We start from the raw sequence: 13,223 nt of genomic DNA, 5'->3' as shown, positions 1-13,223 counted from the left end.
AATGGACTGCCTGACAGCAGTGACTAAAATATTGCCAGACTGACCACCATACTAACAGCCCAATTTGCTGGCTGACTTTAAAGCAGACAGGCCCACTCAGTAATAGTCGGCCCGACTTGCTAGCTTGATGGACTGACCCACTGCTTGACAATTGTGCTGCTGCTTGGCTGACCCTGGAACCGACAGCTGGCTAACCATCAACACGGCCACAGCCTGCTGTGCTGACTGACAGGCCCAGTGGGCTGACAGGCTTCATGGCTGATGGGGGAGAGGAATCCTTCTGGGTTCTTTGCTCTTTCTCCTCCCTGACCCCTTATCTCCCAGCTCAGCTTTTTCACCTCACACTCCTTTTAAATTTTATTTTTTATTTTCTGTATGCGTCATACACACAAAGGAATATAGATAACATACACGAAAACCGAAAGAATGAAAATGAAATGGACATCGGTGTGCCACCCCTTAGCTCCAGGGCTGGAACAGTGGCCCTCCACCTGCTGCACAACGTAACTACCAGGGGAGCTTTTGACAAATGTCCATGCCTTAGCTGCACCCCCAGAGATGCTCAGTTAACTGGCTTGGCATCACTGTTTTTTTCCCAGCTTTATTTTGATATAATTGACAAATAAGAATTGTATATATTTAAGGTGTACAACACGATGATTCATATACATTGTGAAATATTACCATAATCAATCCAATTAACATCTCTCTCACCTAACAGTTACCATTTGTGTGTGTTTGGTGAGAACACTTAAGATCCACTCTCTAAGCAAATTTCAAGTATACAATACAGTATTACTAATTATAGTCACCATGTAGTACATTAGATCTTCAGAACTTATCCATCCTGCATGACTGAACTTTGTACCCTTTGACAAATATCTCCCCATTCCCCCCTCCCTGCCCCTGCGCCTCTGGAAACCACCAACTAGAAACTACTCTCTGTTTCTATGAGTTGGACTTTTTTAGATTCCACATATAAATGAGACCATGCATTATTTGTCTTTCTGTGTCTGGTTTATTTTACTTAGTATAATGTCCTTCAGGTTCACCCCTGTTGTCTCAAATGGCAGGATTTCCTTCTTTTTAAGGCTGAATAATATTCCACCATATAGATACAGATATAGATCACATCTTCTTTATGCATTTACCTGTCAATAGACACTTTGGTTATTTCCATACTGAATATGGAATATTTCCATGTTCACAGTATTATTGTGCTAATATTGCAGTGAACATGGGAGTGCAGATATCTCTTGGAGATCTTGATATTATTTCCTCTGGATATATAACCAGAAGTGGGATTGCTGAATCATACGGTAGCTCTATTTTTAGTGTTTTGAGAAACCTCCATGCTGTTTTCAATAATGGATGCACCAACTTACATCAGTGCTTTGGAGACACTCCTGAGTGAGTCTGATGTTTTGACAGGGTCGAGTGACCCTGGGCTGGACCATCATGGTTACTTGGCTTGGCTTCACTACCTGAAGTGTGGTCCGGCCCTGCAGCATCCGCCTCACCTGGGGGCTTGTAGGAAATGCAGCCCCTCAGCCCCCACCAGAAACCCTCTGAATGAGTATCTGCTTGTTAACAAGACTCCAGGGGGATCCCGTGTGCACATCAACGTATGAGAATCCCTGCCTTACATGGTCCCTACATCCTCCTCCCCAGCTGCTCTCCCCTCCCCCCACCAGAGGTCTCCAGTCTGCTCCTGCCCTTCTTTGTGGTTTCACCTGAACCATCATGTTTAATTTGTCTGCTTTGGTTCTTTATATCAGTGAGATCACTCTGCACATATTCTCCTGCAATATATATTTTTTGCCCTTCATTTTATTTTAAATTTTTTTATTTTTTAATTTTTTTTAATTTTTGGCCGCGCCGCGCGGCATGCGGTTTATCCTCTCCCTGTGCCCACAGCCTTCTCCTCCTCTCTTTGCCCCGCCTCTGTCTTCCCCAGGGAGCAGAATAGCAGAGCCTCTTCAGTAGCTGCTGCTTCCCACACTGGGGCCACCATGTTTCCCTGAGGACAGGTATCTGGGATGTGTCATTTACCCCCTCTGTCTCTTCTCTTCCCTTCTCCTCTGTCTTGGCAGCCCAGGCAGCTTGGGAGGAGGAGTGTCTGGATTTTCCTGGCTCCAGCCTGACCTCAGGCAGAGGGACTGATGGGAGTTTGAGGGACTTGGGGGCTAATAAGGGGAAAAGACTGTATTCGTCGGGGTTCTCCAGAGAAACAGAACCAGTAGGATATAGATATAGATATAGATATAGATATAAAAAGAGAGTTATTATAGGAATTGGCTCATGTGGTTATGGAGGCCGAGAAGTCCTACAATCTACTGCCTGAAAATTAGAAAACCAGGAGAGTTGGTGGCACAATTCAGTCAGAGCTCGGAGGCCTGCAAAGGGGGACTGCTGGTGAAAGTCCCCAAGTCCGAAGGCCTGAGAACCAGGAACTCTGATGTCCAAGGGCAGGAAAGATGGATGTCCCAGCTCAAGAAGAAAGAGACAAAATTCACACTTTCTCCACCTTTTGTTCTATTTGGGCCCTCAAAAGATAGGATGATGTCTGCCCACATTGGTGAGGGTGATCTTCTTTACGCAGTCTCCTGATTCAAATGTTAAGCTCCTCTGTAAACACCCTCAAGGATGCCCCCAAAACACTGTTTTACTGGCTATCTGAACGTCTCTTAGCCTAGTCAAGTTGACACATAAAATTAAGCATCACAATTGCATAACCATGAAGAGCAGTAACACAAGCTTTATTGAATGGTACTTGAACAGGGTTGCAAGAGAAGGGAAACCCTTCACGGCATGAGACCATCCAAAGTTTGTGGCAAGGGGACCCCCATCCAGAGGCGAAGAGGACGAGGGAACTCCTGGGGAGAAAGGGGGACAGGAGGGAGGGCTTCTGGTGTCTAGGTACTGTCACTCTGTAGCAAGACAGGGACTCTCTGGGTCAGGGAACTCTGTTCTATCAATGGCCAGCAGCTGTGGAGGAGGTTTTGTGGGGTAGGCAAAGCTAGTGAGGCAGGGCCTAAATCGATAAAAATCTGCTCACTTGGGCTATTTTTTTAACTGCTGGATGTGTAACAATTTGAGATCAGCACTGGCAGTCTTTTGAGCTAGCAGGTCTCGGCCTGCAGCGAAGAGATAAATAACCTAGGGGCCAATCCACGGAGGTCATCTTTGGCTCATTTATATATATATAGCAAGGACTCCAGGAGACAGAGCCAGATGAAGGCCTCTTTTAGTCTAGAACCCACAGCCCCTACCAGGTTCAGGGTGAGTCTGAGATGAGTCACACAGCCTGACAAGCCTCCATTTGCATTGGTGTAAAAATAGTTTGTAAGAAGCAGCATGCACAGTATTCCCTCCTTTTGCTGAAAACACCTCCTCTGCACCAGGTCCTGTGCTGGTTCCCGTGTCTGCCTCCTGAGGCCCTGGGACCACTGGGCACCATCCAGGGCTGCAACCGGAGCCCTGAGGGGCTTTACCAGCCTACACCCTCCTACAGCCCCCCTGAAACCTCTACTGGTCTCATCTCACTTACAACCCACAACTTTCTCAAGGGTTGTCCGTGAAAATGCCCTTTTCAGAAAGGCATCAAGGCAGACTGGGAAGGAACTTTGGAGTCAGTTGTCCAGTGTCAGCAACAGCAAACACGAATGGAGAATTTACCATGTAACAGACACCACCTCAAGCATTTCCTGCAAACATTGTCTCCATAACAAACTTCAACTGAATTAAGTCCTATTCTATGTATATATAGGGATGTGTGTGTATTTGAACACAGAAGGCAGCAGGCTATGCATGCATTCTGCACCTTGATTTTTTTTCTCTCAACAATGTACCTTGTAGATTATTCCTTATTAGTTACATATAGAGTGTTCCAGTGTATGGTTGTACTGTAATTTAGCAAACAAACCTCTCTTGATGGAGATTTAGATTTCTTCCAATATGGCTTTTACTCGGTTCATTTATTGGAAAAAGTCCTAGAAGTTGAACCTCAGCGTCACTTTAAGTAACTCGAGGAATTGGAGCCACTGGGGTGGGATCCAGGTGGGAAGGAAACTCAGACTGTGGTTCTTGGAGGAGGAAGAGATGAGAAAGAAGGTGGGGGGGGGGCACTGAGAGGGGAGGGAGGAGGGAGAGAGGAAGAGCGGTGGAGGAGGCAGCAGGATGGAGCCGGGGCTGGGCAGAGCTGTGGGCTCCATCCCCGGGGATGCTCTTGGGCTGTGCTGGTGGATGGCATCAAGGAAGCAGTGGTGGAAGGCATCTGTCCTGTGTACGTTTCCATCTTCCCAAAGTCTGTTCCAAATTGCCCTGCTTTACCTCTCCCTATACCTCCTCCCCCTGCAACCCTCCCCCTGCACCACCCCCACCCCCCACCCCGCTACCCTCAGCCTGGGAAAATCCAGTCAGTTAATAAAAGCAGCAGATTGCTTAGAGATGAAGGGCGAGGGATGGAGACAGTTTGGGGGCCTGATATTTCCCTCATGTGCAATAACCTGGTGATGAGATCTTTTCCCTTTCCTGGAGCCTTTATTAATATTAGCTCCTAATGCATAATTAGCTGGCAAGCCCAGGGGGCTGATGCTTGGGTCCCCACCCTCTCTCCTCTCCCCTGGGCCGGACCACCTGCTACCCGAGGCCCCAGAAGGGCAGAGGCGCTGGTAGAGGAGGTAAGGCTGACTCTTCTCACACAGGTGGAGCCGTTCTGGTGGTCTGGGCTTCTGAGCTTCTAGCCTCCTGCTGACCTTGAGCGTTTCACTGCCCTCCATAACCCCAGAGGACCAGAGTCTGCTGGGACCCATGGAGTCCAGGGCCAGGCTGGGGTTCTGGTGGAGGAGCTAGCATCAGACTCAGCTGGGTTGCCCTTCCCTTTCAGCACTCTTGGCTATTGAAGTGGTCATCGTGTGGTTGTGGGGCTGTGACCAGCACAGCTGGGTGGCTGTGAACTCTGGCTGGCCCACATCTCCGCAGGGTCACTGCCACCCTATCCTCCTGACTCTGACCACTAGAAGCTTCTCAGGCCTGGGAAAGGGCTGGGGAACAGCCAGGTCCTGTCCTCTTCCCTGGTGGCAGGAGGCTTGTCCCTCTAGGCCAGAGCTTCAGCTCTGTGGAGGAGTTGTTCTGTGGTGGTGGGCTGGGTTGCCTTTGGCAACTGACTTGCCTTCTCTGGTCTCAGCTTCCTGAGCAGGACAGTAAGGATTCCCCTGGGACTCCTCCCCTGCTGCTTTATGTTCTGAGTCTGGTGCAGGTGTCAGGAATGCCAGAGTTGGCAAAAACAAAGTCTGAGTACATGAAAGACCATGGACAGGAGGGTTTTGAGAGTCCCACTCCCCTGGATCTCAACATTAACGGCCAGGAGCTGCACTGGCTGAGTCCGGGCTTGTGGTAGGATAAATAGGAAGTTTGCACCTTATTATTCCCTCCCTTCCACCAAGCTCCCATCTGCCACAGGGCCTTTGCACATGCTGTTCCCCCTCGCCTGGAATGATCTTCTCTCCACCCCTTTTTCCTACTCTTCCTTCAGAACTCAGCCCAAGAATCATTTCCTCCGGGAAGCTTTGCCTGACTTCCCCATTGAGGTCAAATTTATGGTGGCCCATATGTCTCTTTTATAGTGATTCTGAGTCAGTAAAATCAGGGGCACAAAAAAGGTGACTGTAGTTTTCTGTAACTAAGCCTAATTTCAACTCTAAGCCCCCATTCTGCCAGGAATCTGAAACGTAATATGCAGCAGTTCAGGGTCCTTCTGCTTGCCCTAGCATTCTGTCACAATCCAGGGAGGGGCTGGGTGTGGGGGAATGGAGAGTGGATCCCCCAGTGCTTCAGTGTCAGGGAAGGACTGTCGTCTGTCCACTTCTCACATCCTCATTCCAGTGCCAACTCAGCTTCTGCCACCCCTACCATGGTCATTGCATCACAACAGCCTGAGCCCATGGCCCTTCCAGGCCCCCTGCCACTTCCCACGCTGCCCTGGAGACTCCACACAGACATTTCTTCTGCTCCATGTGATGCCAGGCAGAGGGAAACTCAGGGGTCCCACCAGGTGGCTAGGGGGAAGGGCAGGCACAGATCCTCTCTGCCCTGGGAGTTCTCACACGAAGTGGGGGTAGGAGAGGCAGGGAAGCAGCAGCAGGACCTGTCCTCGGGGACCCAGCAATTCCTGTCTTGCCCTTTCACTCTCCTCTCCTCCTCCTTGCCAGGCGTGGAGACTCTTGGAGTCTGGGGAGAAGGTGGGGCGCCATCTAGCAAAGGTCTCCAGCTACACCTGTAATCTGCTCCTTCTGCCCCAAGTGGTTCAGGAATTGACTTTGTTCTGTTGCATCATCCTGGTGGTCAAAGAGGGGGAGGGAAGGGGAAACCAGAAACACAAGGGAGAGATCAGCCATATTAAGCACATGAGAGGCACAATAGCTTAGTGATTACAGTAAGCAGGGGTTCTGGAGTCAGACAGCCTGGGTTCCAATCCTGCTCTGCTGCCTGCCAGCTGTGCTGCCTCAGGCACGTTACTTCACCTCTCTGGTCTTCAGTTTCCTCTTCCATAGACACCGACAGTGTTTGCCATAGTCAAGACTAAACAAGGTAATACATACAGAGTGCTTGGCACAGTGCCTGGCATGTAGGAAACTCTCAGAGATCATTGTTACTCCCTTAAAAACAGTCCCCCGCTGCCCCCTCAGATAAAACTACAATGTTGATGAGCATTTCATTAATGTCTGTCTCCCCTGTCACACTGCCGGCTCCAAGAGGGTAGGGACAGCTTTGCTTTGTTGGGTTGCTTGCTGGTTTGGGGGTCAAAATTGTGTAGCCCCAGTGCTGATACTCTGTGGATCCTGCTGTTCCTATTTGCCTCCCTGCCAGCTCTGCACATGCCTGACCATGACCTTGCCCACCATCCTGCTCATGTCTCTTCCAGGAAGCTTTCCCTGATACTCTCATTTAGATAAATCTTCCCCCACCAACATCCCCACCCTGGTCCCCAGAGCCCCCATTGAAAGTGTGGCTCCACCATCCGTACCCAGAGCAAACCCCATGAGACCAGGAGCCACATCCAGCTCACCCCTGTCTCCCGGACTGGATCCAGCTGAGGAGCTCCAAGTAAAGCTAACCTTTTCCCTTTATTTGAGCCCCACAATAGCTCAGAGAAGAAGACAAAGCAGATCCTATCCCCATGTCGTGGGTAGAACTAATTCTCAGGGAGATTAAGTGACTTGCTCAGTATCACACAGCTGCGGGGGGTGGGGGTGGGGGTTGGGCTTGGGGGTTGGGCTGAGTTCCTGGGGGTCTACCCTATGCACATCTCCATCACCCCTCGCCTTCCTCAGCCTTCACCATGATGGCAATCGGATGCTGAAGGCCCCGGGAGGAGAAGGGACTCATCAAGTCCACACAGCAAGCCTGGGTCAGAGCCCTGGGATTGGGGCCACCAGGAGTCAGGAGCCCCAAAGGCTCTGTCCTTAGCTTTGAGACCATGATCTCAGGGTCCTGTCTGGACCTCCCCTCTCTGGGCAACCAAGAGCCAGGATGCAGTTTCAAGCCAGGACCTTAGTCCCACGATGGGCCATGCTACCTGCTCTTTGCTGCTGGACTGAAAGTCAGCTCACGCTGCCCCCTGGCTAGGCTGACCTAGATCAGCAGAAAATAACTTGCTGCAGGAAAAATCATCCAGATGCACCACTGGCTCCCTGCCCTGTCCCCTAAGCACAGCCACTGAGCCCAGCCTGGGCCCAGGCCCTCAACTCGGTAGGAACTGGGAGCACAAAGAGGACGAAAACCCCTGTGTGGGGACCATGGCCTGAAATGGGAGGCACACCTTTCCTATCTCTCCTGGAGCCATGAAACTGTCATTTAGTCTCATTTCGCCCTCACAGTAACTAGGAGGTGGGCATTATTGGCCCCGTTTTTCTGAGGACAAACCTAAGGCCCAGAGAGGTGAAATGATTCGACTGAGCTCACACAGCAAGTAAAGGGCAAGAACAATGCTGGTCTGGCTGCCTCCAGAGTGGGTGCTGGTTTCATGGTCTGCACTGTGCCTCCGAAGGTTCTGGAAGTCCTGCTTAGGCCCCCTTCCTCTAGGAGACCCTGAGCCCTGGCCTCACGGAGACTTGGCCTCCTTGGGCACCTGCAACCTTGGTTTTATCTCCTGCCTGCCCCCATACTCACTCTGCCTGCTAGGCTAGGGGCTCAGGCTCTGCACTCCAACAGCCTGGTGATGGATCCTAGCTCCACTCCTTAGGAACTGATTTGGGCCAGTGACAGCCTCAGTTTTCTCATCTATAAAATGGGACTAATAATAGCCCCCACCCCAACTTCCTGGGTTGTTGCAATGTGGCTGTGCGGTGACTTGTAGCACATGGGAGGGGTACAGTGAGTGCTGGTTGCTACTGTTGACACTCTTCTCATGGTGGTGAGCTGGCTTTAAAGCAAGGCAACTGGTATCCAGGGACTCCCCAGTCATTTCCCCTTTCCCGCCCCCTCCCAGCTGGACTGCAACTTCCTTGCATCAGGGCTGTGTCCCCCACGTTGAATCTTCTGTTGCTGCTCAGCTGGCATTCATTGAGTTGGTGGGTGGTGCTGGCCGCCTTTGGGGGAAGGGAGGGATGCCAATGGCTGGAGTGGGAGGGGAGCCGTGTCCAGAGCAATCTCCTCCCCCAGGTCTGATAAGGGAGTTCCGGTGTGTGCTGGCTATTTGTTGAGTAAGGAATGCACAAATGAACGAGCAGATGGTGGGAACTCTGGGCCCAGTGGTGGGTGGGGTGATTCCAGAAACCAGACTGGTCAGCTGGACTGCTTCCAAGTGAATATCACCCAATAAACTCTCTGGCTGGCTTTGGACAAGCCATCTACTGATGCTAGGGCAGAGGCTTTGCATGACACTTCGGCAGATGGCTGGCAATTACTCACTTGCATACCTCCTGTGATGGGGAGCTCCTTTTCACCTCCCTGGCAAGCAGCCCTTTTTATCCTGAACACCCAGGCAGTATGGGAGGTCTTATTTAGCTTAAGCTAAATCAGCTCCTTGTCACTTCCATCCTGTGCTCTCAGCTTTGCCCTTGGAGCCACCCCGGATGTAGCTGTCCTTTCTCCCACACACCTTCCTTCAGCTGGGTAAAGAGCTTGGGGTCTGGGCCCGAGTGCATGAGTGTGACTCCTGTATCTGACACTTCCTAGCAGCCTGGACTTAAGTCAGTTATCTTTCCTCTCTAAGCCTCAGTTTCATCTCCCACAAAATGCATATTTTTAAAAAAAGACTCTTCAAAGAATGTTCTAGGCCCAGGAGCTCCTCAATACCAGATTTCCTTCACTATATGTGAAAGGGAGTGACAGAAGCTGGCCTCAACCTACCAGGATCCTGCCACCCCTTTTTCAGAGGGCAATGGGGAGCCATGGAATGCTTTAGAGCAGGGGCATGGGCTGACATGAGGCGATCTCCATCTGTCACTTCACCAGACTCTCAGTCAGGGATAGAGGGGCTCAGGTGGGGCAAGAGTCCTGTGATCAGGAGCTCAGAGGAGACTTCCTTGAAAGTCTGAGGGGACCCAGAGCTCGCTGATGTTGTCATGGCTCCTGGATGCTGCACACTCCAAGGCAGCTCTGTCTTTAGTGTCACATGCCGTCTGTATCTGCTTCCTGGTGAAAGGCAGAGTCATCTCCAGTTCCAGCCACACCAGTGTGTCCAGCAGGTGTCCATCCGGTGGCCCATGAGCCACCTCCTCCCGAGAGCTTGGAGGTGACAGGCCAAGAGCCCAGCAGTGGGCAGGGCAAGGCCGGGCAGAAACCCCTTTGTAGCCTCCCAGGGTGAGGCAAGACCCAGCTCCCGAGGGGATTCTATTCCAGACAATCAAAGACTTCTTTTGTTCACAGAGGATCAGAAGGAAAGAGAAGGACCAAGGTACACATCCTGCATTTCTTGGCTGAAGCCAGATCCTGGATACCTGGGTCTCAGTCCTAGCTTTCAGTGACATTCAGCAGGTCACTTAATTTCTGTGAGCTTCAGTTTCTATATCTATGTCATCTCTACATCTATCATCTCTATCTATCTATCGATCTATCTATCTGATTAAAAGCCCTTATTGATCTCAAGGGATTATTATTAGCATCCAATAGGAGAATAGATTGAAACTGTAAAGCCCTTTACCTGTAAATGGAGTTATAATCACTGTGCATTTGTATATGGAGAGAGTTGCAGTTAACATTTCAGTGAGGTGTAGGGTCTTGGGGAATGCCCTCCTCTCTCTGAGCCTCAGTCTCCCTGCCTCCACAGATGCTCTCTGAGGCTCATCCAGCTCCAAAACACCAGGCGGTGGATTCCTCCATGGGAAAATGGACGTGCTGACAGACCCCTCTGTGTCTGCAACATGATCTCTTGTCTCCGGGGAAGCAGGCTCCCTGCCGGCGCTGCTGGTGATTAATACGCCCTTAGTGGGGCTCCTGACCCGCTGTCAGGCACATCAAGGTAAGTGCCCATCCGCAGGCTGAGGGCTCCGTTGATGAATAAATAATAACAGCAGTGAAGTAATGGGATCGGGGAGGCCGCTTAGGATAATGGAGCGACAGATGACGTGGCATCGAGCCCCAGGGACCAGAGCTGCCGGATGAGCTGGCAGGAGGGGTGGCAGGAACACGGGTGTGTGCACATCCCAGCAACGGTCTGTCTGCCGACCGTGACGGCGATAACCCCCGGCTGGTCCCGGGTGACTCTGCGGCACAGTGGTTCATGTTACAGCCATGAGTGCAGGCTTGGGGGCACACAGACCTGGTGCCCCTCTGCCTGGCTGAGCCATGGTTGGTTTCTGCATTTGCACAATGGACATGATAAGGGGGCGTGGGAGTGAGGAGGGCTGTGAGGTATTCACACGCACTAGTGCATCGTGAGCCCCTGCTAGCGCTGGCATCGCTGTCCCCAGGGTGATTGTACTCCATTCAGCTCACTGAATCCTTAACTCAAAACTGCCCTGTGAACCAGCCAGGGTAGGGATGGTGTGCATCCTGCTTTGGGCCCAGCTGCCTGCTGGTCTCTTAGTTGAGACTGGGGTGTCAGTCTATGTCCCAGAGGATCTCACAGTCAAGAGGGAGGGGTGGGCGAGACAAAGGGTGGGTCCTCAAAGTTGACCCCTAAATGAGAACCACGAGATATCACTATATACTTGCACAGCCCATAGAGCCAACCCTACCTTTTGTGTTGGCAAGGATGTGGGTCACCTGGAACTCACACATTGCTGGTGAAAATGTAAAATGGTACAACCACTTCACAAAAGGTGTGACAATTTCTCCTAAGTCCAAACATATAACTCTCCTTGACCCAGCAATTCCACCCCTAAACATCAGCCAAGAGAAACAAAAACACATGTCTACACAAAGACTTGTACATAGCTTTGCTTATAATGGCCAAAGCCTAAAAACAACCCAAATGTCTACTGATAGGTAAAGGGATCAATACATTGAAGTATATCCATGCATTGGAATATTACAAAGCTACCAATACATGAAACAACACTGATCAATCTCAGAGATAATATGCCAAGTGAAAGAATCCAGACACAAAAGAGTACATACTGCATGATGTCATTTACGTGAAATCCTAGAAAAGGGAAGTCTAGTCACTAGTGACAGAAAGAAGATCAGAGTTTGCTTTCTGGGGCCAGGTTAGGGTGGGGAGACTGACTGCAAAGAGCAAAGGGGACTTTCTGGGGTAATAGAAATATTCTCTATCTGGACTGTAGTAGTGGTTACATGTGTGTGCACATTTGTCAAAACTCATAGAACTCTACTTTATTGTGGGTGCATTTTATTGTCTATAAATTTTACTTCCAAAAAGTTGACCGAAAACCAAATCAAAACAAAAACACAAGCACCAAAAAAAAAAAAAAAAAAAAAAAATTACCAACCAGAGTAATCCAGACAGCTGGCAATCCCCAAAGAGCATATGACCTCAAAGAGTGGCCAGCTAGAAGCTCCCATTTAACATGAGGTTAGTGGCTGGCTTAGAGGGAGGGAGAGACTGTGCCCTCTCTGAGTGGGCTAAGTCATGGCACCATGGGGCACGGCCCCTTCCTGAGCACTGGTAGAAGGGCAGGCCCTCCTCATGGGCCAGTCTGCTGCTCCCTCCCCTCCAGGAGTGCTCCTCCAGCTAAGGACCCATCAGCTCAGGGCTGCCAATAGCCCACACAACTTCTTCATGAAGATTCAAAAAGGCTCCTCAGCTGAGGTCTGAGCTTGGCAAGATGATGGTGCCGTTGTGCAAAGAAAAAGACTCCCCTTCCTCCAAGCAGACACAGCTCCTTCCCACTTGGTGAGCAGAGCGTGGATTGGATTTCAGCCCCCATCTGCCCCATGGCTCAGGTCTTTGTACCTGACTCTGCCTGGAGGCTTCGGGCTGAGCCACCACCCTGGAAACTACTCTGTACTGTCTCCCCTTGAGCAAACCCCTGCCCATCTCTGGGCCTCAGTTTCTGCATTTGTCAAATGTGACCAAACAGTTGTGGAGATAGATCTAATAAGATGAGAGAAGGGAAGGTGCTTTGAAAGGTATGATATGTTTGACAAATGCCAGCGTCTCTCTAGCCCATTGGATGGATGGGTGGGTGGGTGGATGGATGGATGGATGGATGGATGGATGGATGGATGGATAGATGAACAGACAGATGGATGGATTGCAGAATGGGTGAGTAGATGGATAAATGGACAGATAGATGACAAGATAATCTCTAAATTCTAGTTCTAGGTTCTCTATACTCTCTGGGGCAGTGAAAGGCAGAGAGTAAGATTTGGGACCCATATATCAGTGTCTTCTGACCTCCCTTTTGGTGCCCCCCACCACTACCTCCATTCCCAAATATGTCAATCCCTGTCTCATGACCATTTGGACTCCAAATGCCTTGGGCAGTCCTCCTACTCAGGCTGGTGGAAAGAGCTTGGCATGTGAATTGCAGGAGTTGAAGAAATAAGCCTGCTCCTCTCCTGACCAGGGCGCCTCTTCGATGGGGTGGAGGGCCCTGGCTAAGGAGCTTCCTTTTCTAGGCTCTGCTCTATAATGAGCTACTGATTATTCTTGCCCCTTAGTCTCTTTCTTGGGTGGACAGAGATGAGACAATTAAAAGACATGTTCCCAGCCGCCCTGGAGAGATTCAATGAATAATAACAGACTTCCAGCTGCAGTCTGGCTCAGATCTTGGGAACAGCCAGCTCCAAAAAGGCTTACAGGGCCCAGTGGA

The sequence above is a fragment of the Mesoplodon mirus genome (assembly GCF_964341445.2).
Source record: "Mesoplodon mirus genome assembly, chromosome: 2".
NCBI lineage: Eukaryota > Metazoa > Chordata > Mammalia > Artiodactyla > Ziphiidae > Mesoplodon > Mesoplodon mirus.
This window is presented reverse-complemented; position numbering follows the sequence as displayed.